Source organism: Orbicella faveolata, unplaced genomic scaffold (assembly GCF_042242905.1).
Source record: "Orbicella faveolata isolate gen_17 unplaced genomic scaffold, um_ofav_v1 contig_23, whole genome shotgun sequence".
NCBI lineage: Eukaryota > Metazoa > Cnidaria > Anthozoa > Scleractinia > Merulinidae > Orbicella > Orbicella faveolata.
In genome coordinates this window covers 1-22482 of record NW_028301551.1, presented here as the reverse complement: position 1 = coordinate 22482, position 22482 = coordinate 1, and the positions used below count along the sequence as shown (strand labels likewise).

General features: G+C 44.6%; 40 non-coding genes and 5 pseudogenes across 40 annotated transcripts; all 45 read right to left on the bottom strand.

Annotated features, from left to right (window-relative positions):
• Positions 1-113: 113 nt before the first annotated feature.
• On the bottom strand, positions 114-232 carry LOC149111463 (5S ribosomal RNA). The gene has a single exon (XR_016207685.1). It is a non-coding gene; the product is annotated as a 5S ribosomal RNA (ribosomal RNA).
• A 384-nt stretch (positions 233-616) lies between these two features.
• On the bottom strand, positions 617-735 carry LOC149111462 (5S ribosomal RNA; annotated as a pseudogene).
• Positions 736-1121: 386 nt separating this feature from the next.
• LOC149111461 (5S ribosomal RNA) lies at positions 1122-1240 on the bottom strand (annotated as a pseudogene).
• A 384-nt stretch (positions 1241-1624) lies between these two features.
• On the bottom strand, positions 1625-1743 carry LOC149111460 (5S ribosomal RNA). Its single transcript, XR_016207684.1, has one exon. It is a non-coding gene; the product is annotated as a 5S ribosomal RNA (ribosomal RNA).
• Positions 1744-2129: 386 nt separating this feature from the next.
• On the bottom strand, positions 2130-2248 carry LOC149111459 (5S ribosomal RNA). The gene has a single exon (XR_016207683.1). It is a non-coding gene; the product is annotated as a 5S ribosomal RNA (ribosomal RNA).
• A 385-nt stretch (positions 2249-2633) lies between these two features.
• On the bottom strand, positions 2634-2752 carry LOC149111458 (5S ribosomal RNA). The gene has a single exon (XR_016207682.1). It is a non-coding gene; the product is annotated as a 5S ribosomal RNA (ribosomal RNA).
• A 384-nt stretch (positions 2753-3136) lies between these two features.
• On the bottom strand, positions 3137-3255 carry LOC149111457 (5S ribosomal RNA). Its single transcript, XR_016207681.1, has one exon. It is a non-coding gene; the product is annotated as a 5S ribosomal RNA (ribosomal RNA).
• A 386-nt stretch (positions 3256-3641) lies between these two features.
• LOC149111456 (5S ribosomal RNA) lies at positions 3642-3762 on the bottom strand (annotated as a pseudogene).
• A 384-nt stretch (positions 3763-4146) lies between these two features.
• On the bottom strand, positions 4147-4267 carry LOC149111455 (5S ribosomal RNA; annotated as a pseudogene).
• A 376-nt stretch (positions 4268-4643) lies between these two features.
• Positions 4644-4762, bottom strand: LOC149111454 (5S ribosomal RNA). Its single transcript, XR_016207679.1, has one exon. It is a non-coding gene; the product is annotated as a 5S ribosomal RNA (ribosomal RNA).
• Positions 4763-5145: 383 nt separating this feature from the next.
• On the bottom strand, positions 5146-5264 carry LOC149111453 (5S ribosomal RNA). The gene has a single exon (XR_016207678.1). It is a non-coding gene; the product is annotated as a 5S ribosomal RNA (ribosomal RNA).
• A 383-nt stretch (positions 5265-5647) lies between these two features.
• LOC149111452 (5S ribosomal RNA) lies at positions 5648-5766 on the bottom strand. The gene has a single exon (XR_016207677.1). It is a non-coding gene; the product is annotated as a 5S ribosomal RNA (ribosomal RNA).
• A 383-nt stretch (positions 5767-6149) lies between these two features.
• On the bottom strand, positions 6150-6268 carry LOC149111451 (5S ribosomal RNA). Its single transcript, XR_016207676.1, has one exon. It is a non-coding gene; the product is annotated as a 5S ribosomal RNA (ribosomal RNA).
• A 383-nt stretch (positions 6269-6651) lies between these two features.
• On the bottom strand, positions 6652-6770 carry LOC149111450 (5S ribosomal RNA). The gene has a single exon (XR_016207675.1). It is a non-coding gene; the product is annotated as a 5S ribosomal RNA (ribosomal RNA).
• A 383-nt stretch (positions 6771-7153) lies between these two features.
• LOC149111449 (5S ribosomal RNA) lies at positions 7154-7272 on the bottom strand. Its single transcript, XR_016207674.1, has one exon. It is a non-coding gene; the product is annotated as a 5S ribosomal RNA (ribosomal RNA).
• A 383-nt stretch (positions 7273-7655) lies between these two features.
• LOC149111448 (5S ribosomal RNA) lies at positions 7656-7774 on the bottom strand. Its single transcript, XR_016207673.1, has one exon. It is a non-coding gene; the product is annotated as a 5S ribosomal RNA (ribosomal RNA).
• Positions 7775-8157: 383 nt separating this feature from the next.
• LOC149111447 (5S ribosomal RNA) lies at positions 8158-8276 on the bottom strand. The gene has a single exon (XR_016207672.1). It is a non-coding gene; the product is annotated as a 5S ribosomal RNA (ribosomal RNA).
• A 383-nt stretch (positions 8277-8659) lies between these two features.
• On the bottom strand, positions 8660-8778 carry LOC149111446 (5S ribosomal RNA). Its single transcript, XR_016207671.1, has one exon. It is a non-coding gene; the product is annotated as a 5S ribosomal RNA (ribosomal RNA).
• A 383-nt stretch (positions 8779-9161) lies between these two features.
• Positions 9162-9280, bottom strand: LOC149111445 (5S ribosomal RNA). The gene has a single exon (XR_016207670.1). It is a non-coding gene; the product is annotated as a 5S ribosomal RNA (ribosomal RNA).
• A 383-nt stretch (positions 9281-9663) lies between these two features.
• On the bottom strand, positions 9664-9782 carry LOC149111444 (5S ribosomal RNA). The gene has a single exon (XR_016207668.1). It is a non-coding gene; the product is annotated as a 5S ribosomal RNA (ribosomal RNA).
• Positions 9783-10165: 383 nt separating this feature from the next.
• LOC149111443 (5S ribosomal RNA) lies at positions 10166-10284 on the bottom strand. Its single transcript, XR_016207667.1, has one exon. It is a non-coding gene; the product is annotated as a 5S ribosomal RNA (ribosomal RNA).
• A 383-nt stretch (positions 10285-10667) lies between these two features.
• On the bottom strand, positions 10668-10786 carry LOC149111442 (5S ribosomal RNA). Its single transcript, XR_016207666.1, has one exon. It is a non-coding gene; the product is annotated as a 5S ribosomal RNA (ribosomal RNA).
• A 383-nt stretch (positions 10787-11169) lies between these two features.
• On the bottom strand, positions 11170-11288 carry LOC149111441 (5S ribosomal RNA). Its single transcript, XR_016207665.1, has one exon. It is a non-coding gene; the product is annotated as a 5S ribosomal RNA (ribosomal RNA).
• Positions 11289-11671: 383 nt separating this feature from the next.
• LOC149111440 (5S ribosomal RNA) lies at positions 11672-11790 on the bottom strand. The gene has a single exon (XR_016207664.1). It is a non-coding gene; the product is annotated as a 5S ribosomal RNA (ribosomal RNA).
• A 383-nt stretch (positions 11791-12173) lies between these two features.
• On the bottom strand, positions 12174-12292 carry LOC149111439 (5S ribosomal RNA). The gene has a single exon (XR_016207663.1). It is a non-coding gene; the product is annotated as a 5S ribosomal RNA (ribosomal RNA).
• Positions 12293-12675: 383 nt separating this feature from the next.
• On the bottom strand, positions 12676-12794 carry LOC149111438 (5S ribosomal RNA). Its single transcript, XR_016207662.1, has one exon. It is a non-coding gene; the product is annotated as a 5S ribosomal RNA (ribosomal RNA).
• Positions 12795-13177: 383 nt separating this feature from the next.
• Positions 13178-13296, bottom strand: LOC149111437 (5S ribosomal RNA). The gene has a single exon (XR_016207661.1). It is a non-coding gene; the product is annotated as a 5S ribosomal RNA (ribosomal RNA).
• A 383-nt stretch (positions 13297-13679) lies between these two features.
• On the bottom strand, positions 13680-13798 carry LOC149111436 (5S ribosomal RNA). The gene has a single exon (XR_016207660.1). It is a non-coding gene; the product is annotated as a 5S ribosomal RNA (ribosomal RNA).
• Positions 13799-14181: 383 nt separating this feature from the next.
• On the bottom strand, positions 14182-14300 carry LOC149111435 (5S ribosomal RNA). The gene has a single exon (XR_016207659.1). It is a non-coding gene; the product is annotated as a 5S ribosomal RNA (ribosomal RNA).
• Positions 14301-14683: 383 nt separating this feature from the next.
• On the bottom strand, positions 14684-14802 carry LOC149111434 (5S ribosomal RNA). Its single transcript, XR_016207657.1, has one exon. It is a non-coding gene; the product is annotated as a 5S ribosomal RNA (ribosomal RNA).
• Positions 14803-15185: 383 nt separating this feature from the next.
• LOC149111433 (5S ribosomal RNA) lies at positions 15186-15304 on the bottom strand. Its single transcript, XR_016207656.1, has one exon. It is a non-coding gene; the product is annotated as a 5S ribosomal RNA (ribosomal RNA).
• A 383-nt stretch (positions 15305-15687) lies between these two features.
• LOC149111432 (5S ribosomal RNA) lies at positions 15688-15806 on the bottom strand. The gene has a single exon (XR_016207655.1). It is a non-coding gene; the product is annotated as a 5S ribosomal RNA (ribosomal RNA).
• Positions 15807-16189: 383 nt separating this feature from the next.
• On the bottom strand, positions 16190-16308 carry LOC149111431 (5S ribosomal RNA). The gene has a single exon (XR_016207654.1). It is a non-coding gene; the product is annotated as a 5S ribosomal RNA (ribosomal RNA).
• Positions 16309-16691: 383 nt separating this feature from the next.
• On the bottom strand, positions 16692-16810 carry LOC149111430 (5S ribosomal RNA). Its single transcript, XR_016207653.1, has one exon. It is a non-coding gene; the product is annotated as a 5S ribosomal RNA (ribosomal RNA).
• A 383-nt stretch (positions 16811-17193) lies between these two features.
• Positions 17194-17312, bottom strand: LOC149111429 (5S ribosomal RNA). Its single transcript, XR_016207652.1, has one exon. It is a non-coding gene; the product is annotated as a 5S ribosomal RNA (ribosomal RNA).
• Positions 17313-17695: 383 nt separating this feature from the next.
• On the bottom strand, positions 17696-17814 carry LOC149111428 (5S ribosomal RNA). The gene has a single exon (XR_016207651.1). It is a non-coding gene; the product is annotated as a 5S ribosomal RNA (ribosomal RNA).
• A 383-nt stretch (positions 17815-18197) lies between these two features.
• Positions 18198-18316, bottom strand: LOC149111427 (5S ribosomal RNA). Its single transcript, XR_016207650.1, has one exon. It is a non-coding gene; the product is annotated as a 5S ribosomal RNA (ribosomal RNA).
• Positions 18317-18699: 383 nt separating this feature from the next.
• Positions 18700-18818, bottom strand: LOC149111426 (5S ribosomal RNA). The gene has a single exon (XR_016207649.1). It is a non-coding gene; the product is annotated as a 5S ribosomal RNA (ribosomal RNA).
• A 383-nt stretch (positions 18819-19201) lies between these two features.
• Positions 19202-19321, bottom strand: LOC149111425 (5S ribosomal RNA; annotated as a pseudogene).
• A 383-nt stretch (positions 19322-19704) lies between these two features.
• Positions 19705-19823, bottom strand: LOC149111424 (5S ribosomal RNA). Its single transcript, XR_016207648.1, has one exon. It is a non-coding gene; the product is annotated as a 5S ribosomal RNA (ribosomal RNA).
• Positions 19824-20206: 383 nt separating this feature from the next.
• LOC149111423 (5S ribosomal RNA) lies at positions 20207-20325 on the bottom strand. Its single transcript, XR_016207689.1, has one exon. It is a non-coding gene; the product is annotated as a 5S ribosomal RNA (ribosomal RNA).
• Positions 20326-20708: 383 nt separating this feature from the next.
• Positions 20709-20827, bottom strand: LOC149111422 (5S ribosomal RNA). The gene has a single exon (XR_016207680.1). It is a non-coding gene; the product is annotated as a 5S ribosomal RNA (ribosomal RNA).
• A 383-nt stretch (positions 20828-21210) lies between these two features.
• On the bottom strand, positions 21211-21329 carry LOC149111421 (5S ribosomal RNA). Its single transcript, XR_016207669.1, has one exon. It is a non-coding gene; the product is annotated as a 5S ribosomal RNA (ribosomal RNA).
• Positions 21330-21711: 382 nt separating this feature from the next.
• Positions 21712-21830, bottom strand: LOC149111420 (5S ribosomal RNA). Its single transcript, XR_016207658.1, has one exon. It is a non-coding gene; the product is annotated as a 5S ribosomal RNA (ribosomal RNA).
• A 382-nt stretch (positions 21831-22212) lies between these two features.
• On the bottom strand, positions 22213-22331 carry LOC149111419 (5S ribosomal RNA). The gene has a single exon (XR_016207647.1). It is a non-coding gene; the product is annotated as a 5S ribosomal RNA (ribosomal RNA).
• Between the last annotated feature and the right edge of the window lie 151 nt (positions 22332-22482).

The window sequence follows — 22482 nt, the reverse complement described above, 5'->3', positions numbered from 1 at the left end:
CTGGAAAAATAATTCCAAAAAAAAAAAGACAACATTTTGAAAACAGAGGGATCAATGATGTGGAGGCGTATGGAAATCTTCTCTGAAGAGTCCAGTCCCAAAATGGCTCCAAAAGTCTACAACACGGCGTATTCCCAGGTGGTCACCCAGCCAGGTACTGACGCCGCCCAACAGGACTTGACTTCGGTGATCGGACGAGAACCGGTACGTTCCCTGTGGTGTGGTCGTAGACGAAAGAAACAACTCAAACCTTGCCCAATTGCTTGGACTCTCTTTTAAGTCTCTTAGAAGGAAGGCCTTTAATTGCTGTTGTCATGAATTTCCAATTACGTCGGCTACTTAACCCAGAGATTCCAAAGCCAGCTAAGACTTCAAATCACAAAAGGGCGATTCTCCAATGGTCAGTCATCAAAGCCACATTCAAGAGATTGCCTCCAGTGTGCTGCCTCAGTGTTTGCAGTGCTGTAATCAAACAAGAAAATCTTCTAATATGCTGTCAACTTGCTGCAAAAATAATTCCAAAAAAAAAAGACAACATTTTGAAAACAGAGGGATCAATGATGTGGAGGCGTATGGAAATCTTCTCTGAAGAGTCCAGTCCCAAAATGGCTCCAAAAGTCTACAACACGGCGTATTCCCAGGTGGTCACCCAGCCAGGTACTGACGCCGCCCAACAGGACTTGACTTCGGTCATCGGACGAGAACCGGTACGTTCCCTGTGGTGTGGTCGTAGACGAAAGAAACAACTCAAACCTTGCCCAATTGCTTGGACTCTCTTTTAAGTCTCTTAGAAGGAAGGCCTTTAATTGCTGTTGTCATGAATTTCCAATTACGTCTCGGCTACTTAACCCAGAGATTCCAAAGCCAGCTAAGACTTCAAATCACAAAAAGGGCGATTCTCCAATGGTCAGTCATCAAAGCCACATTCAAGAGATTGCCTCCAGTGTGCTGCTCAGTGTTGCAGTGCTGTAATCAAACAAGAAAATCTTCTAATATGCTGTCAACTTGCTGAAAAAATAATTCCAAAAAAAAAAAGACAACATTTGAAAACAGAGGGATCAATGATGTGGAGGCGTATGGAAATCTTCTCTGAAGAGTCCAGTCCCCAAAATGGCTCCAAAAGTCTACAACACGGCGTATTCCCAGGTGGTCACCCAGCCAGGTACTGACGCCGCCCAACAGGACTTGACTTCGGTCATCGGACGAGAACCGGTACGTTCCCTGTGGTGTGGTCGTAGACGAAAGAAACAACTCAAACCTTGCCCAATTGCTTGGACTCTCTTTTAAGTCTCTTAGAAGGAAGGCCTTTAATTGCTGTTGTCATGAATTTCCAATTACGTCTCGGCTACTTAACCCAGAGATTCCAAAGCCAGCTAAGACTTCAAATCACAAAAGGGCGATTCTCCAATGGTCAGTCATCAAAGCCACATTCAAGAGATTGCCTCCAGTGTGCTGCTCAGTGTTGCAGTGCTGTAATCAAACAAGAAAATCTTCTAATATGCTGTCAACTTGCTGGAAAAATAATTCCAAAAAAAAAAAGACAACATTTGAAAACAGAGGGATCAATGATGTGGAGGCGTATGGAAATCTTCTCTGAAGAGTCCAGTCCCAAAATGGCTCCAAAAGTCTACAACACGGCGTATTCCCAGGTGGTCACCCAGCCAGGTACTGACGCCGCCCAACAGGACTTGACTTCGGTGATCGGACGAGAACCGGTACGTTCCCTGTGGTGTGGTCGTAGACGAAAGAAACAACTCAAACCTTGCCCAATTGCTTGGACTCTCTTTTAAGTCTCTTAGAAGGAAGGCCTTTAATTGCTGTTGTCATGAATTTCCAATTACGTCTCGGCTACTTAACCCAGAGATTCCAAAGCCAGCTAAGACTTCAAATCACAAAAGGGCGATTCTCCAATGGTCAGTCATCAAAGCCACATTCAAGAGATTGCCTCCAGTGTGCTGCTCAGTGTTGCAGTGCTGTAATCAAACAAGAAAATCTTCTAATATGCTGTCAACTTGCTGGAAAAATAATTCCAAAAAAAAAAAGACAACATTTTGAAAACAGAGGGGATCAATGATGTGGAGGCGTATGGAAATCTTCTCTGAAGAGTCCAGTCCCAAAATGGCTCCAAAAGTCTACAACACGGCGTATTCCCAGGTGGTCACCCAGCCAGGTACTGACGCCGCCCAACAGGACTTGACTTCGGTGATCGGACGAGAACCGGTACGTTCCCTGTGGTGTGGTCGTAGACGAAAGAAACAACTCAAACCTTGCCCAATTGCTTGGACTCTCTTTTAAGTCTCTTAGAAGGAAGGCCTTTAATTGCTGTTGTCATGAATTTCCAATTACGTCTCGGCTACTTAACCCAGAGATTCCAAAGCCAGCTAAGACTTCAAATCACAAAAGGGCGATTCTCCAATGGTCAGTCATCAAAGCCACATTCAAGAGATTGCCTCCAGTGTGCTGCTCAGTGTTGCAGTGCTGTAATCAAACAAGAAAATCTTCTAATATGCTGTCAACTTGCTGGAAAAATAATTCCAAAAAAAAAAAGACAACATTTTGAAAACAGAGGGATCAATGATGTGGAGGCGTATGGAAATCTTCTCTGAAGAGTCCAGTCCCAAAATGGCTCCAAAAGTCTACAACACGGCGTATTCCCAGGTGGTCACCCAGCCAGGTACTGACGCCGCCCAACAGGACTTGACTTCGGTGATCGGACGAGAACCGGTACGTTCCCTGTGGTGTGGTCGTAGACGAAAGAAACAACTCAAACCTTGCCCAATTGCTTGGACTCTCTTTTAAGTCTCTTAGAAGGAAGGCCTTTAATTGCTGTTGTCATGAATTTCCAATTACGTCTCGGCTACTTAACCCAGAGATTCCAAAGCCAGCTAAGACTTCAAATCACAAAAGGGCGATTCTCCAATGGTCAGTCATCAAAGCCACATTCAAGAGATTGCCTCCAGTGTGCTGCTCAGTGTTGCAGTGCTGTAATCAAACAAGAAAATCTTCTAATATGCTGTCAACTTGCTGGAAAAATAATTCCAAAAAAAAAAGACAACATTTTGAAAACAGAGGGATCAATGATGTGGAGGCGTATGGAAATCTTCTCTGAAGAGTCCAGTCCCAAAATGGCTCCAAAAGTCTACAACACGGCGTATTCCCAGGTGGTCACCCAGCCAGGTACTGACGCCGCCCAACAGGACTTGACTTCGGTGATCGGACGAGAACCGGTACGTTCCCTGTGGTGTGGTCGTAGACGAAAGAAACAACTCAAACCTTGCCCAATTGCTTGGACTCTCTTTTAAGTCTCTTAGAAGGAAGGCCTTTAATTGCTGTTGTCATGAATTTCCAATTACGTCTCGGCTACTTAACCCAGAGATTCCAAAGCCAGCTAAGACTTCAAATCACAAAAGGGCGATTCTCCAATGGTCAGTCATCAAAGCCACATTCAAGAGATTGCCTCCAGTGTGCTGCTCAGTGTTGCAGTGCTGTAATCAAACAAGAAAATCTTCTAATATGCTGTCAAACTTGCTGGAAAAATAATTCCAAAAAAAAAAAGACAACATTTTGAAAACAGAGGGATCAATGATGTGGAGGCGTATGGAAATCTTCTCTGAAGAGTCCAGTCCCAAAATGGCTCCAAAAGTCTACAACACGGCGTATTCCCAGGTGGTCACCCAGCCAGGTACTGACGCCGCCCAACAGGACTTGACTTCGGTGATGCGGACGAGAACCGGTACGTTCCCTGTGGTGTGGGTCGTAGACGAAAGAAACAACTCAAACCTTGCCCAATTGCTTGGACTCTCTTTTAAGTCTCTTAGAAGGAAGGCCTTTAATTGCTGTTGTCATGAATTTCCAATTACGTCTCGGCTACTTAACCCAGAGATTCCAAAGCCAGCTAAGACTTCAAATCACAAAAGGGCGATTCTCCAATGGTCAGTCATCAAAGCCACATTCAAGAGATTGCCTCCAGTGTGCTGCTCAGTGTTGCAGTGCTGTAATCAAACAAGAAAATCTTCTAATATGCTGTCAACTTGCTGGAAAAATAATTCCAAAAAAAAAAAGACACATTTTGAAAACAGAGGGATCAATGATGTGGAGGCGTATGGAAATCTTCTCTGAAGAGTCCAGTCCCAAAATGGCTCCAAAAGTCTACAACACGGGCGTTATTCCCAGGTGGTCACCCAGCCAGGTACTGACGCCGCCCAACAGGACTTGACTTCGGTGATCGGACGAGAACCGGTACGTTCCCTGTGGTGTGGTCGTAGACGAAAGAAACAACTCAAACCTTGCCCAATTGCTTGGACTCTCTTTTAAGTCTCTTAGAAGGAAGGCCTTTAATTGCTGTTGTCATGAATTTCCAATTACGTCTCGGCTACTTAACCCAGAGATTCCAAAGCCAGCTAAGACTTCAAATCACAAAAGAGGCGATTCTCCAATGGTCAGTCATCAAAGCCACATTCAAGAGATTGCCTCCAGTGTGCTGCTCAGTGTTGCATGTGCTGTAATCAAACAAGAAAATCTTCTAATATGCTGTCAACTTGCTGGAAAAATAATTCCAAAAAAAAAAAGACAACATTTTGAAAACAGAGGGATCAATGATGTGGAGGCGTATGGAAATCTTCTCTGAAGAGTCCAGTTCCAAAAGTCTACAACACGGCGTATTCCCAGGTGGTCACCCAGCCAGGTACTGACGCCGCCCAACAGGACTTGACTTCGGTGATCGGACGAGAACCGGTACGTTCCCTGTGGTGTGGTCGTAGACGAAAGAAACAACTCAAACCTTGCCCAATTGCTTGGACTCTCTTTTAAGTCTCTTAGAAGGAAGGCCTTTAATTGCTGTTGTGATGAATTTCCAATTACGTCTCGGCTACTTAACCGAGAGATTCCAAAGCCAGCTAAGACTTCAAATCACAAAAGGGCGATTCTCCAATGGTCAGTCATCAAAGCCACATTCAAGAGATTGCCTCCAGTGTGCTGCTCAGTGTTGCAGTGCTGTAATCAAACAAGAAAACGTTCTAATATGCTGTCAACTTGCTGGAAAAATCATTTAAAAAAAAAAGAAAACATTTTGAAAACAGAGGGATCAATGATGTGGAGGCGTATGGAAATCTTCTCTGAAGAGTCCAGTCCCAAAATGGCTCCAAAAGTCTACAACACGGCGTATTCCCAGGTGGTCACCCAGCCAGGTACTGACGCCGCCCAACAGGACTTGACTTCGGTGATCGGACGAGAACCGGTACGTTCCCTGTGGTGTGGTCGTAGACGAAAGAAACAACTCAAACCTTGCCCAATTGCTTGGACTCTCTTTTAAGTCTCTTAGAAGGAAGGCCTTTAATTGCTGTTGTGATGAATTTCCAATTACGTCTCGGCTACTTAACCGAGAGATTCCAAAGCCAGCTAAGACTTCAAATCACAAAAGGGCGATTCTCCAATGGTCAGTCATCAAAGCCACATTCAAGAGATTGCCTCCAGTGTGCTGCTCAGTGTTGCAGTGCTGTAATCAAACAAGAAAACGTTCTAATATGCTGTCAACTTGCTGGAAAAATCATTTAAAAAAAAAAGAAAACATTTTGAAAACAGAGGGATCAATGATGTGGAGGCGTATGGAAATCTTCTCTGAAGAGTCCAGTCCCAAAATGGCTCCAAAAGTCTACAACACGGCGTATTCCCAGGTGGTCACCCAGCCAGGTACTGACGCCGCCCAACAGGACTTGACTTCGGTGATCGGACGAGAACCGGTACGTTCCCTGTGGTGTGGTCGTAGACGAAAGAAACAACTCAAACCTTGCCCAATTGCTTGGACTCTCTTTTAAGTCTCTTAGAAGGAAGGCCTTTAATTGCTGTTGTGATGAATTTCCAATTACGTCTCGGCTACTTAACCGAGAGATTCCAAAGCCAGCTAAGACTTCAAATCACAAAAGGGCGATTCTCCAATGGTCAGTCATCAAAGCCACATTCAAGAGATTGCCTCCAGTGTGCTGCTCAGTGTTGCAGTGCTGTAATCAAACAAGAAAACGTTCTAATATGCTGTCAACTTGCTGGAAAAATCATTTAAAAAAAAAAGAAAACATTTTGAAAACAGAGGGATCAATGATGTGGAGGCGTATGGAAATCTTCTCTGAAGAGTCCAGTCCCAAAATGGCTCCAAAAGTCTACAACACGGCGTATTCCCAGGTGGTCACCCAGCCAGGTACTGACGCCGCCCAACAGGACTTGACTTCGGTGATCGGACGAGAACCGGTACGTTCCCTGTGGTGTGGTCGTAGACGAAAGAAACAACTCAAACCTTGCCCAATTGCTTGGACTCTCTTTTAAGTCTCTTAGAAGGAAGGCCTTTAATTGCTGTTGTGATGAATTTCCAATTACGTCTCGGCTACTTAACCGAGAGATTCCAAAGCCAGCTAAGACTTCAAATCACAAAAGGGCGATTCTCCAATGGTCAGTCATCAAAGCCACATTCAAGAGATTGCCTCCAGTGTGCTGCTCAGTGTTGCAGTGCTGTAATCAAACAAGAAAACGTTCTAATATGCTGTCAACTTGCTGGAAAAATCATTTAAAAAAAAAAGAAAACATTTTGAAAACAGAGGGATCAATGATGTGGAGGCGTATGGAAATCTTCTCTGAAGAGTCCAGTCCCAAAATGGCTCCAAAAGTCTACAACACGGCGTATTCCCAGGTGGTCACCCAGCCAGGTACTGACGCCGCCCAACAGGACTTGACTTCGGTGATCGGACGAGAACCGGTACGTTCCCTGTGGTGTGGTCGTAGACGAAAGAAACAACTCAAACCTTGCCCAATTGCTTGGACTCTCTTTTAAGTCTCTTAGAAGGAAGGCCTTTAATTGCTGTTGTGATGAATTTCCAATTACGTCTCGGCTACTTAACCGAGAGATTCCAAAGCCAGCTAAGACTTCAAATCACAAAAGGGCGATTCTCCAATGGTCAGTCATCAAAGCCACATTCAAGAGATTGCCTCCAGTGTGCTGCTCAGTGTTGCAGTGCTGTAATCAAACAAGAAAACGTTCTAATATGCTGTCAACTTGCTGGAAAAATCATTTAAAAAAAAAAGAAAACATTTTGAAAACAGAGGGATCAATGATGTGGAGGCGTATGGAAATCTTCTCTGAAGAGTCCAGTCCCAAAATGGCTCCAAAAGTCTACAACACGGCGTATTCCCAGGTGGTCACCCAGCCAGGTACTGACGCCGCCCAACAGGACTTGACTTCGGTGATCGGACGAGAACCGGTACGTTCCCTGTGGTGTGGTCGTAGACGAAAGAAACAACTCAAACCTTGCCCAATTGCTTGGACTCTCTTTTAAGTCTCTTAGAAGGAAGGCCTTTAATTGCTGTTGTGATGAATTTCCAATTACGTCTCGGCTACTTAACCGAGAGATTCCAAAGCCAGCTAAGACTTCAAATCACAAAAGGGCGATTCTCCAATGGTCAGTCATCAAAGCCACATTCAAGAGATTGCCTCCAGTGTGCTGCTCAGTGTTGCAGTGCTGTAATCAAACAAGAAAACGTTCTAATATGCTGTCAACTTGCTGGAAAAATCATTTAAAAAAAAAAGAAAACATTTTGAAAACAGAGGGATCAATGATGTGGAGGCGTATGGAAATCTTCTCTGAAGAGTCCAGTCCCAAAATGGCTCCAAAAGTCTACAACACGGCGTATTCCCAGGTGGTCACCCAGCCAGGTACTGACGCCGCCCAACAGGACTTGACTTCGGTGATCGGACGAGAACCGGTACGTTCCCTGTGGTGTGGTCGTAGACGAAAGAAACAACTCAAACCTTGCCCAATTGCTTGGACTCTCTTTTAAGTCTCTTAGAAGGAAGGCCTTTAATTGCTGTTGTGATGAATTTCCAATTACGTCTCGGCTACTTAACCGAGAGATTCCAAAGCCAGCTAAGACTTCAAATCACAAAAGGGCGATTCTCCAATGGTCAGTCATCAAAGCCACATTCAAGAGATTGCCTCCAGTGTGCTGCTCAGTGTTGCAGTGCTGTAATCAAACAAGAAAACGTTCTAATATGCTGTCAACTTGCTGGAAAAATCATTTAAAAAAAAAAGAAAACATTTTGAAAACAGAGGGATCAATGATGTGGAGGCGTATGGAAATCTTCTCTGAAGAGTCCAGTCCCAAAATGGCTCCAAAAGTCTACAACACGGCGTATTCCCAGGTGGTCACCCAGCCAGGTACTGACGCCGCCCAACAGGACTTGACTTCGGTGATCGGACGAGAACCGGTACGTTCCCTGTGGTGTGGTCGTAGACGAAAGAAACAACTCAAACCTTGCCCAATTGCTTGGACTCTCTTTTAAGTCTCTTAGAAGGAAGGCCTTTAATTGCTGTTGTGATGAATTTCCAATTACGTCTCGGCTACTTAACCGAGAGATTCCAAAGCCAGCTAAGACTTCAAATCACAAAAGGGCGATTCTCCAATGGTCAGTCATCAAAGCCACATTCAAGAGATTGCCTCCAGTGTGCTGCTCAGTGTTGCAGTGCTGTAATCAAACAAGAAAACGTTCTAATATGCTGTCAACTTGCTGGAAAAATCATTTAAAAAAAAAAGAAAACATTTTGAAAACAGAGGGATCAATGATGTGGAGGCGTATGGAAATCTTCTCTGAAGAGTCCAGTCCCAAAATGGCTCCAAAAGTCTACAACACGGCGTATTCCCAGGTGGTCACCCAGCCAGGTACTGACGCCGCCCAACAGGACTTGACTTCGGTGATCGGACGAGAACCGGTACGTTCCCTGTGGTGTGGTCGTAGACGAAAGAAACAACTCAAACCTTGCCCAATTGCTTGGACTCTCTTTTAAGTCTCTTAGAAGGAAGGCCTTTAATTGCTGTTGTGATGAATTTCCAATTACGTCTCGGCTACTTAACCGAGAGATTCCAAAGCCAGCTAAGACTTCAAATCACAAAAGGGCGATTCTCCAATGGTCAGTCATCAAAGCCACATTCAAGAGATTGCCTCCAGTGTGCTGCTCAGTGTTGCAGTGCTGTAATCAAACAAGAAAACGTTCTAATATGCTGTCAACTTGCTGGAAAAATCATTTAAAAAAAAAAGAAAACATTTTGAAAACAGAGGGATCAATGATGTGGAGGCGTATGGAAATCTTCTCTGAAGAGTCCAGTCCCAAAATGGCTCCAAAAGTCTACAACACGGCGTATTCCCAGGTGGTCACCCAGCCAGGTACTGACGCCGCCCAACAGGACTTGACTTCGGTGATCGGACGAGAACCGGTACGTTCCCTGTGGTGTGGTCGTAGACGAAAGAAACAACTCAAACCTTGCCCAATTGCTTGGACTCTCTTTTAAGTCTCTTAGAAGGAAGGCCTTTAATTGCTGTTGTGATGAATTTCCAATTACGTCTCGGCTACTTAACCGAGAGATTCCAAAGCCAGCTAAGACTTCAAATCACAAAAGGGCGATTCTCCAATGGTCAGTCATCAAAGCCACATTCAAGAGATTGCCTCCAGTGTGCTGCTCAGTGTTGCAGTGCTGTAATCAAACAAGAAAACGTTCTAATATGCTGTCAACTTGCTGGAAAAATCATTTAAAAAAAAAAGAAAACATTTTGAAAACAGAGGGATCAATGATGTGGAGGCGTATGGAAATCTTCTCTGAAGAGTCCAGTCCCAAAATGGCTCCAAAAGTCTACAACACGGCGTATTCCCAGGTGGTCACCCAGCCAGGTACTGACGCCGCCCAACAGGACTTGACTTCGGTGATCGGACGAGAACCGGTACGTTCCCTGTGGTGTGGTCGTAGACGAAAGAAACAACTCAAACCTTGCCCAATTGCTTGGACTCTCTTTTAAGTCTCTTAGAAGGAAGGCCTTTAATTGCTGTTGTGATGAATTTCCAATTACGTCTCGGCTACTTAACCGAGAGATTCCAAAGCCAGCTAAGACTTCAAATCACAAAAGGGCGATTCTCCAATGGTCAGTCATCAAAGCCACATTCAAGAGATTGCCTCCAGTGTGCTGCTCAGTGTTGCAGTGCTGTAATCAAACAAGAAAACGTTCTAATATGCTGTCAACTTGCTGGAAAAATCATTTAAAAAAAAAAGAAAACATTTTGAAAACAGAGGGATCAATGATGTGGAGGCGTATGGAAATCTTCTCTGAAGAGTCCAGTCCCAAAATGGCTCCAAAAGTCTACAACACGGCGTATTCCCAGGTGGTCACCCAGCCAGGTACTGACGCCGCCCAACAGGACTTGACTTCGGTGATCGGACGAGAACCGGTACGTTCCCTGTGGTGTGGTCGTAGACGAAAGAAACAACTCAAACCTTGCCCAATTGCTTGGACTCTCTTTTAAGTCTCTTAGAAGGAAGGCCTTTAATTGCTGTTGTGATGAATTTCCAATTACGTCTCGGCTACTTAACCGAGAGATTCCAAAGCCAGCTAAGACTTCAAATCACAAAAGGGCGATTCTCCAATGGTCAGTCATCAAAGCCACATTCAAGAGATTGCCTCCAGTGTGCTGCTCAGTGTTGCAGTGCTGTAATCAAACAAGAAAACGTTCTAATATGCTGTCAACTTGCTGGAAAAATCATTTAAAAAAAAAAGAAAACATTTTGAAAACAGAGGGATCAATGATGTGGAGGCGTATGGAAATCTTCTCTGAAGAGTCCAGTCCCAAAATGGCTCCAAAAGTCTACAACACGGCGTATTCCCAGGTGGTCACCCAGCCAGGTACTGACGCCGCCCAACAGGACTTGACTTCGGTGATCGGACGAGAACCGGTACGTTCCCTGTGGTGTGGTCGTAGACGAAAGAAACAACTCAAACCTTGCCCAATTGCTTGGACTCTCTTTTAAGTCTCTTAGAAGGAAGGCCTTTAATTGCTGTTGTGATGAATTTCCAATTACGTCTCGGCTACTTAACCGAGAGATTCCAAAGCCAGCTAAGACTTCAAATCACAAAAGGGCGATTCTCCAATGGTCAGTCATCAAAGCCACATTCAAGAGATTGCCTCCAGTGTGCTGCTCAGTGTTGCAGTGCTGTAATCAAACAAGAAAACGTTCTAATATGCTGTCAACTTGCTGGGAAAATCATTTAAAAAAAAAAGAAAACATTTTGAAAACAGAGGGATCAATGATGTGGAGGCGTATGGAAATCTTCTCTGAAGAGTCCAGTCCCAAAATGGCTCCAAAAGTCTACAACACGGCGTATTCCCAGGTGGTCACCCAGCCAGGTACTGACGCCGCCCAACAGGACTTGACTTCGGTGATCGGACGAGAACCGGTACGTTCCCTGTGGTGTGGTCGTAGACGAAAGAAACAACTCAAACCTTGCCCAATTGCTTGGACTCTCTTTTAAGTCTCTTAGAAGGAAGGCCTTTAATTGCTGTTGTGATGAATTTCCAATTACGTCTCGGCTACTTAACCGAGAGATTCCAAAGCCAGCTAAGACTTCAAATCACAAAAGGGCGATTCTCCAATGGTCAGTCATCAAAGCCACATTCAAGAGATTGCCTCCAGTGTGCTGCTCAGTGTTGCAGTGCTGTAATCAAACAAGAAAACGTTCTAATATGCTGTCAACTTGCTGGAAAAATCATTTAAAAAAAAAAGAAAACATTTTGAAAACAGAGGGATCAATGATGTGGAGGCGTATGGAAATCTTCTCTGAAGAGTCCAGTCCCAAAATGGCTCCAAAAGTCTACAACACGGCGTATTCCCAGGTGGTCACCCAGCCAGGTACTGACGCCGCCCAACAGGACTTGACTTCGGTGATCGGACGAGAACCGGTACGTTCCCTGTGGTGTGGTCGTAGACGAAAGAAACAACTCAAACCTTGCCCAATTGCTTGGACTCTCTTTTAAGTCTCTTAGAAGGAAGGCCTTTAATTGCTGTTGTGATGAATTTCCAATTACGTCTCGGCTACTTAACCGAGAGATTCCAAAGCCAGCTAAGACTTCAAATCACAAAAGGGCGATTCTCCAATGGTCAGTCATCAAAGCCACATTCAAGAGATTGCCTCCAGTGTGCTGCTCAGTGTTGCAGTGCTGTAATCAAACAAGAAAACGTTCTAATATGCTGTCAACTTGCTGGAAAAATCATTTAAAAAAAAAAGAAAACATTTTGAAAACAGAGGGATCAATGATGTGGAGGCGTATGGAAATCTTCTCTGAAGAGTCCAGTCCCAAAATGGCTCCAAAAGTCTACAACACGGCGTATTCCCAGGTGGTCACCCAGCCAGGTACTGACGCCGCCCAACAGGACTTGACTTCGGTGATCGGACGAGAACCGGTACGTTCCCTGTGGTGTGGTCGTAGACGAAAGAAACAACTCAAACCTTGCCCAATTGCTTGGACTCTCTTTTAAGTCTCTTAGAAGGAAGGCCTTTAATTGCTGTTGTGATGAATTTCCAATTACGTCTCGGCTACTTAACCGAGAGATTCCAAAGCCAGCTAAGACTTCAAATCACAAAAGGGCGATTCTCCAATGGTCAGTCATCAAAGCCACATTCAAGAGATTGCCTCCAGTGTGCTGCTCAGTGTTGCAGTGCTGTAATCAAACAAGAAAACGTTCTAATATGCTGTCAACTTGCTGGAAAAATCATTTAAAAAAAAAAGAAAACATTTTGAAAACAGAGGGATCAATGATGTGGAGGCGTATGGAAATCTTCTCTGAAGAGTCCAGTCCCAAAATGGCTCCAAAAGTCTACAACACGGCGTATTCCCAGGTGGTCACCCAGCCAGGTACTGACGCCGCCCAACAGGACTTGACTTCGGTGATCGGACGAGAACCGGTACGTTCCCTGTGGTGTGGTCGTAGACGAAAGAAACAACTCAAACCTTGCCCAATTGCTTGGACTCTCTTTTAAGTCTCTTAGAAGGAAGGCCTTTAATTGCTGTTGTGATGAATTTCCAATTACGTCTCGGCTACTTAACCGAGAGATTCCAAAGCCAGCTAAGACTTCAAATCACAAAAGGGCGATTCTCCAATGGTCAGTCATCAAAGCCACATTCAAGAGATTGCCTCCAGTGTGCTGCTCAGTGTTGCAGTGCTGTAATCAAACAAGAAAACGTTCTAATATGCTGTCAACTTGCTGGAAAAATCATTTAAAAAAAAAAGAAAACATTTTGAAAACAGAGGGATCAATGATGTGGAGGCGTATGGAAATCTTCTCTGAAGAGTCCAGTCCCAAAATGGCTCCAAAAGTCTACAACACGGCGTATTCCCAGGTGGTCACCCAGCCAGGTACTGACGCCGCCCAACAGGACTTGACTTCGGTGATCGGACGAGAACCGGTACGTTCCCTGTGGTGTGGTCGTAGACGAAAGAAACAACTCAAACCTTGCCCAATTGCTTGGACTCTCTTTTAAGTCTCTTAGAAGGAAGGCCTTTAATTGCTGTTGTGATGAATTTCCAATTACGTCTCGGCTACTTAACCGAGAGATTCCAAAGCCAGCTAAGACTTCAAATCACAAAAGGGCGATTCTCCAATGGTCAGTCATCAAAGCCACATTCAAGAGATTGCCTCCAGTGTGCTGCTCAGTGTTGCAGTGCTGTAATCAAACAAGAAAACGTTCTAATATGCTGTCAACTTGCTGGAAAAATCATTTAAAAAAAAAAGAAAACATTTTGAAAACAGAGGGATCAATGATGTGGAGGCGTATGGAAATCTTCTCTGAAGAGTCCAGTCCCAAAATGGCTCCAAAAGTCTACAACACGGCGTATTCCCAGGTGGTCACCCAGCCAGGTACTGACGCCGCCCAACAGGACTTGACTTCGGTGATCGGACGAGAACCGGTACGTTCCCTGTGGTGTGGTCGTAGACGAAAGAAACAACTCAAACCTTGCCCAATTGCTTGGACTCTCTTTTAAGTCTCTTAGAAGGAAGGCCTTTAATTGCTGTTGTGATGAATTTCCAATTACGTCTCGGCTACTTAACCGAGAGATTCCAAAGCCAGCTAAGACTTCAAATCACAAAAGGGCGATTCTCCAATGGTCAGTCATCAAAGCCACATTCAAGAGATTGCCTCCAGTGTGCTGCTCAGTGTTGCAGTGCTGTAATCAAACAAGAAAACGTTCTAATATGCTGTCAACTTGCTGGAAAAATCATTTAAAAAAAAAAGAAAACATTTTGAAAACAGAGGGATCAATGATGTGGAGGCGTATGGAAATCTTCTCTGAAGAGTCCAGTCCCAAAATGGCTCCAAAAGTCTACAACACGGCGTATTCCCAGGTGGTCACCCAGCCAGGTACTGACGCCGCCCAACAGGACTTGACTTCGGTGATCGGACGAGAACCGGTACGTTCCCTGTGGTGTGGTCGTAGACGAAAGAAACAACTCAAACCTTGCCCAATTGCTTGGACTCTCTTTTAAGTCTCTTAGAAGGAAGGCCTTTAATTGCTGTTGTGATGAATTTCCAATTACGTCTCGGCTACTTAACCGAGAGATTCCAAAGCCAGCTAAGACTTCAAATCACAAAAGGGCGATTCTCCAATGGTCAGTCATCAAAGCCACATTCAAGAGATTGCCTCCAGTGTGCTGCTCAGTGTTGCAGTGCTGTAATCAAACAAGAAAACGTTCTAATATGCTGTCAACTTGCTGGAAAAATCATTTAAAAAAAAAAGAAAACATTTTGAAAACAGAGGGATCAATGATGTGGAGGCGTATGGAAATCTTCTCTGAAGAGTCCAGTCCCAAAATGGCTCCAAAAGTCTACAACACGGCGTATTCCCAGGTGGTCACCCAGCCAGGTACTGACGCCGCCCAACAGGACTTGACTTCGGTGATCGGACGAGAACCGGTACGTTCCCTGTGGTGTGGTCGTAGACGAAAGAAACAACTCAAACCTTGCCCAATTGCTTGGACTCTCTTTTAAGTCTCTTAGAAGGAAGGCCTTTAATTGCTGTTGTGATGAATTTCCAATTACGTCTCGGCTACTTAACCGAGAGATTCCAAAGCCAGCTAAGACTTCAAATCACAAAAGGGCGATTCTCCAATGGTCAGTCATCAAAGCCACATTCAAGAGATTGCCTCCAGTGTGCTGCTCAGTGTTGCAGTGCTGTAATCAAACAAGAAAACGTTCTAATATGCTGTCAACTTGCTGGAAAAATCATTTAAAAAAAAAAGAAAACATTTTGAAAACAGAGGGATCAATGATGTGGAGGCGTATGGAAATCTTCTCTGAAGAGTCCAGTCCCAAAATGGCTCCAAAAGTCTACAACACGGCGTATTCCCAGGTGGTCACCCAGCCAGGTACTGACGCCGCCCAACAGGACTTGACTTCGGTGATCGGACGAGAACCGGTACGTTCCCTGTGGTGTGGTCGTAGACGAAAGAAACAACTCAAACCTTGCCCAATTGCTTGGACTCTCTTTTAAGTCTCTTAGAAGGAAGGCCTTTAATTGCTGTTGTGATGAATTTCCAATTACGTCTCGGCTACTTAACCGAGAGATTCCAAAGCCAGCTAAGACTTCAAATCACAAAAGGGCGATTCTCCAATGGTCAGTCATCAAAGCCACATTCAAGAGATTGCCTCCAGTGTGCTGCTCAGTGTTGCAGTGCTGTAATCAAACAAGAAAACGTTCTAATATGCTGTCAACTTGCTGGAAAAATCATTTAAAAAAAAAAGAAAACATTTTGAAAACAGAGGGATCAATGATGTGGAGGCGTATGGAAATCTTCTCTGAAGAGTCCAGTCCCAAAATGGCTCCAAAAGTCTACAACACGGCGTATTCCCAGGTGGTCACCCAGCCAGGTACTGACGCCGCCCAACAGGACTTGACTTCGGTGATCGGACGAGAACCGGTACGTTCCCTGTGGTGTGGTCGTAGACGAAAGAAACAACTCAAACCTTGCCCAATTGCTTGGACTCTCTTTTAAGTCTCTTAGAAGGAAGGCCTTTAATTGCTGTTGTGATGAATTTCCAATTACGTCTCGGCTACTTAACCGAGAGATTCCAAAGCCAGCTAAGACTTCAAATCACAAAAGGGCGATTCTCCAATGGTCAGTCATCAAAGCCACATTCAAGAGATTGCCTCCAGTGTGCTGCTCAGTGTTGCAGTGCTGTAATCAAACAAGAAAACGTTCTAATATGCTGTCAACTTGCTGGAAAAATCATTTAAAAAAAAAAGAAAACATTTTGAAAACAGAGGGATCAATGATGTGGAGGCGTATGGAAATCTTCTCTGAAGAGTCCAGTCCCAAAATGGCTCCAAAAGTCTACAACACGGCGTATTCCCAGGTGGTCACCCAGCCAGGTACTGACGCCGCCCAACAGGACTTGACTTCGGTGATCGGACGAGAACCGGTACGTTCCCTGTGGTGTGGTCGTAGACGAAAGAAACAACTCAAACCTTGCCCAATTGCTTGGACTCTCTTTTAAGTCTCTTAGAAGGAAGGCCTTTAATTGCTGTTGTGATGAATTTCCAATTACGTCTCGGCTACTTAACCGAGAGATTCCAAAGCCAGCTAAGACTTCAAATCACAAAAGGGCGATTCTCCAATGGTCAGTCATCAAAGCCACATTCAAGAGATTGCCTCCAGTGTGCTGCTCAGTGTTGCAGTGCTGTAATCAAACAAGAAAACGTTCTAATATGCTGTCAACTTGCTGGAAAAATCATTTAAAAAAAAAAGAAAACATTTTGAAAACAGAGGGATCAATGATGTGGAGGCGTATGGAAATCTTCTCTGAAGAGTCCAGTCCCAAAATGGCTCCAAAAGTCTACAACACGGCGTATTCCCAGGTGGTCACCCAGCCAGGTACTGACGCCGCCCAACAGGACTTGACTTCGGTGATCGGACGAGAACCGGTACGTTCCCTGTGGTGTGGTCGTAGACGAAAGAAACAACTCAAACCTTGCCCAATTGCTTGGACTCTCTTTTAAGTCTCTTAGAAGGAAGGCCTTTAATTGCTGTTGTGATGAATTTCCAATTACGTCTCGGCTACTTAACCGAGAGATTCCAAAGCCAGCTAAGACTTCAAATCACAAAAGGGCGATTCTCCAATGGTCAGTCATCAAAGCCACATTCAAGAGATTGCCTCCAGTGTGCTGCTCAGTGTTGCAGTGCTGTAATCAAACAAGAAAACGTTCTAATATGCTGTCAACTTGCTGGAAAAATCATTTAAAAAAAAAAGAAAACATTTTGAAAACAGAGGGATCAATGATGTGGAGGCGTATGGAAATCTTCTCTGAAGAGTCCAGTCCCAAAATGGCTCCAAAAGTCTACAACACGGCGTATTCCCAGGTGGTCACCCAGCCAGGTACTGACGCCGCCCAACAGGACTTGACTTCGGTGATCGGACGAGAACCGGTACGTTCCCTGTGGTGTGGTCGTAGACGAAAGAAACAACTCAAACCTTGCCCAATTGCTTGGACTCTCTTTTAAGTCTCTTAGAAGGAAGGCCTTTAATTGCTGTTGTGATGAATTTCCAATTACGTCTCGGCTACTTAACCGAGAGATTCCAAAGCCAGCTAAGACTTCAAATCACAAAAGGGCGATTCTCCAATGGTCAGTCATCAAAGCCACATTCAAGAGATTGCCTCCAGTGTGCTGCTCAGTGTTGCAGTGCTGTAATCAAACAAGAAAACGTTCTAATATGCTGTCAACTTGCTGGAAAAATCATTTAAAAAAAAAAGAAAACATTTTGAAAACAGAGGGATCAATGATGTGGAGGCGTATGGAAATCTTCTCTGAAGAGTCCAGTCCCAAAATGGCTCCAAAAGTCTACAACACGGCGTATTCCCAGGTGGTCACCCAGCCAGGTACTGACGCCGCCCAACAGGACTTGACTTCGGTGATCGGACGAGAACCGGTACGTTCCCTGTGGTGTGGTCGTAGACGAAAGAAACAACTCAAACCTTGCCCAATTGCTTGGACTCTCTTTTAAGTCTCTTAGAAGGAAGGCCTTTAATTGCTGTTGTGATGAATTTCCAATTACGTCTCGGCTACTTAACCGAGAGATTCCAAAGCCAGCTAAGACTTCAAATCACAAAAGGGCGATTCTCCAATGGTCAGTCATCAAAGCCACATTCAAGAGATTGCCTCCAGTGTGCTGCTCAGTGTTGCAGTGCTGTAATCAAACAAGAAAACGTTCTAATATGCTGTCAACTTGCTGGAAAAATCATTTAAAAAAAAAAGAAAACATTTTGAAAACAGAGGGATCAATGATGTGGAGGCGTATGGAAATCTTCTCTGAAGAGTCCAGTCCCAAAATGGCTCCAAAAGTCTACAACACGGCGTATTCCCAGGTGGTCACCCAGCCAGGTACTGACGCCGCCCAACAGGACTTGACTTCGGTGATCGGACGAGAACCGGTACGTTCCCTGTGGTGTGGTCGTAGACGAAAGAAACAACTCAAACCTTGCCCAATTGCTTGGACTCTCTTTTAAGTCTCTTAGAAGGAAGGCCTTTAATTGCTGTTGTGATGAATTTCCAATTACGTCTCGGCTACTTAACCGAGAGATTCCAAAGCCAGCTAAGACTTCAAATCACAAAAGGGCGATTCTCCAATGGTCAGTCATCAAAGCCACATTCAAGAGATTGCCTCCAGTGTGCTGCTCAGTGTTGCAGTGCTGTAATCAAACAAGAAAACGTTCTAATATGCTGTCAACTTGCTGGAAAAATCATTTAAAAAAAAAAGAAAACATTTTGAAAACAGAGGGATCAATGATGTGGAGGCGTATGGAAATCTTCTCTGAAGAGTCCAGTCCCAAAATGGCTCCAAAAGTCTACAACACGGCGTATTCCCAGGTGGTCACCCAGCCAGGTACTGACGCCGCCCAACAGGACTTGACTTCGGTGATCGGACGAGAACCGGTACGTTCCCTGTGGTGTGGTCGTAGACGAAAGAAACAACTCAAACCTTGCCCAATTGCTTGGACTCTCTTTTAAGTCTCTTAGAAGGAAGGCCTTTAATTGCTGTTGTGATGAATTTCCAATTACGTCTCGGCTACTTAACCGAGAGATTCCAAAGCCAGCTAAGACTTCAAATCACAAAAGGGCGATTCTCCAATGGTCAGTCATCAAAGCCACATTCAAGAGATTGCCTCCAGTGTGCTGCTCAGTGTTGCAGTGCTGTAATCAAACAAGAAAACGTTCTAATATGCTGTCAACTTGCTGGAAAAATCATTTAAAAAAAAAAGAAAACATTTTGAAAACAGAGGGATCAATGATGTGGAGGCGTATGGAAATCTTCTCTGAAGAGTCCAGTCCCAAAATGGCTCCAAAAGTCTACAACACGGCGTATTCCCAGGTGGTCACCCAGCCAGGTACTGACGCCGGCCCAACAGGACTTGACTTCGGTGATCGGACGAGAACCGGTACGTTCCCTGTGGTGTGGTCGTAGACGAAAGAAACAACTCAAACCTTGCCCAATTGCTTGGACTCTCTTTTAAGTCTCTTAGAAGGAAGGCCTTTAATTGCTGTTGTGATGAATTTCCAATTACGTCTCGGCTACTTAACCGAGAGATTCCAAAGCCAGCTAAGACTTCAAATCACAAAAGGGCGATTCTCCAATGGTCAGTCATCAAAGCCACATTCAAGAGATTGCCTCCAGTGTGCTGCTCAGTGTTGCAGTGCTGTAATCAAACAAGAAAACGTTCTAATATGCTGTCAACTTGCTGGAAAAATCATTTAAAAAAAAAAGAAAACATTTTGAAAACAGAGGGATCAATGATGTGGAGGCGTATGGAAATCTTCTCTGAAGAGTCCAGTCCCAAAATGGCTCCAAAAGTCTACAACACGGCGTATTCCCAGGTGGTCACCCAGCCAGGTACTGACGCCGCCCAACAGGACTTGACTTCGGTGATCGGACGAGAACCGGTACGTTCCCTGTGGTGTGGTCGTAGACGAAAGAAACAACTCAAACCTTGCCCAATTGCTTGGACTCTCTTTTAAGTCTCTTAGAAGGAAGGCCTTTAATTGCTGTTGTGATGAATTTCCAATTACGTCTCGGCTACTTAACCGAGAGATTCCAAAGCCAGCTAAGACTTCAAATCACAAAAGGGCGATTCTCCAATGGTCAGTCATCAAAGCCACATTCAAGAGATTGCCTCCAGTGTGCTGCTCAGTGTTGCAGTGCTGTAATCAAACAAGAAAACGTTCTAATATGCTGTCAACTTGCTGGAAAAATCATTTAAAAAAAAAAGAAAACATTTTGAAAACAGAGGGATCAATGATGTGGAGGCGTATGGAAATCTTCTCTGAAGAGTCCAGTCCCAAAATGGCTCCAAAAGTCTACAACACGGCGTATTCCCAGGTGGTCACCCAGCCAGGTACTGACGCCGCCCAACAGGACTTGACTTCGGTGATCGGACGAGAACCGGTACGTTCCCTGTGGTGTGGTCGTAGACGAAAGAAACAACTCAAACCTTGCCCAATTGCTTGGACTCTCTTTTAAGTCTCTTAGAAGGAAGGCCTTTAATTGCTGTTGTGATGAATTTCCAATTACGTCTCGGCTACTTAACCGAGAGATTCCAAAGCCAGCTAAGACTTCAAATCACAAAAGGGCGATTCTCCAATGGTCAGTCATCAAAGCCACATTCAAGAGATTGCCTCCAGTGTGCTGCTCAGTGTTGCAGTGCTGTAATCAAACAAGAAAACGTTCTAATATGCTGTCAACTTGCTGGAAAAATCATTTAAAAAAAAAAGAAAACATTTTGAAAACAGAGGGATCAATGATGTGGAGGCGTATGGAAATCTTCTCTGAAGAGTCCAGTCCCAAAATGGCTCCAAAAGTCTACAACACGGCGTATTCCCAGGTGGTCACCCAGCCAGGTACTGACGCCGCCCAACAGGACTTGACTTCGGTGATCGGACGAGAACCGGTACGTTCCCTGTGGTGTGGTCGTAGACGAAAGAAACAACTCAAACCTTGCCCAATTGCTTGGACTCTCTTTTAAGTCTCTTAGAAGGAAGGCCTTTAATTGCTGTTGTGATGAATTTCCAATTACGTCTCGGCTACTTAACCGAGAGATTCCAAAGCCAGCTAAGACTTCAAATCACAAAAGGGCGATTCTCCAATGGTCAGTCATCAAAGCCACATTCAAGAGATTGCCTCCAGTGTGCTGCTCAGTGTTGCAGTGCTGTAATCAAACAAGAAAACGTTCTAATATGCTGTCAACTTGCTGGAAAAATCATTTAAAAAAAAAAGAAAACATTTTGAAAACAGAGGGATCAATGATGTGGAGGCGTATGGAAATCTTCTCTGAAGAGTCCAGTCCCAAAATGGCTCCAAAAGTCTACAACACGGCGTATTCCCAGGTGGTCACCCAGCCAGGTACTGACGCCGCCCAACAGGACTTGACTTCGGTGATCGGACGAGAACCGGTACGTTCCCTGTGGTGTGGTCGTAGACGAAAGAAACAACTCAAACCTTGCCCAATTGCTTGGACTCTCTTTTAAGTCTCTTAGAAGGAAGGCCTTTAATTGCTGTTGTGATGAATTTCCAATTACGTCTCGGCTACTTAACCGAGAGATTCCAAAGCCAGCTAAGACTTCAAATCACAAAAGGGCGATTCTCCAATGGTCAGTCATCAAAGCCACATTCAAGAGATTGCCTCCAGTGTGCTGCTCAGTGTTGCAGTGCTGTAATCAAACAAGAAAACGTTCTAATATGCTGTCAACTTGCTGGAAAAATCATTAAAAAAAAAAGAAAACATTTTGAAAACAGAGGGATCAATGATGTGGAGGCGTATGGAAATCTTCTCTGAAGAGTCCAGTCCCAAAATGGCTCCAAAAGTCTACAACACGGCGTATTCCCAGGTGGTCACCCAGCCAGGTACTGACGCCGCCCAACAGGACTTGACTTCGGTGATCGGACGAGAACCGGTACGTTCCCTGTGGTGTGGTCGTAGACGAAAGAAACAACTCAAACCTTGCCCAATTGCTTGGACTCTCTTTTAAGTCTCTTAGAAGGAAGGCCTTTAATTGCTGTTGTGATGAATTTCCAATTACGTCTCGGCTACTTAACCGAGAGATTCCAAAGCCAGCTAAGACTTCAAATCACAAAAGGGCGATTCTCCAATGGTCAGTCATCAAAGCCACATTCAAGAGATTGCCTCCAGTGTGCTGCTCAGTGTTGCAGTGCTGTAATCAAACAAGAAAACGTTCTAATATGCTGTCAACTTGCTGGAAAAATCATTTAAAAAAAAAGAAAACATTTTGAAAACAGAGGGATCAATGATGTGGAGGCGTATGGAAATCTTCTCTGAAGAGTCCAGTCCCAAAATGGCTCCAAAAGTCTACAACACGGCGTATTCCCAGGTGGTCACCCAGCCAGGTACTGACGCCGCCCAACAGGACTTGACTTCGGTGATCGGACGAGAACCGGTACGTTCCCTGTGGTGTGGTCGTAGACGAAAGAAACAACTCAAACCTTGCCCAATTGCTTGGACTCTCTTTTAAGTCTCTTAGAAGGAAGGCCTTTAATTGCTGTTGTGATGAATTTCCAATTAAGTCTCGGCTACTTAACCGAGAGATTCCAAAGCCAGCTAAGACTTCAAATCACA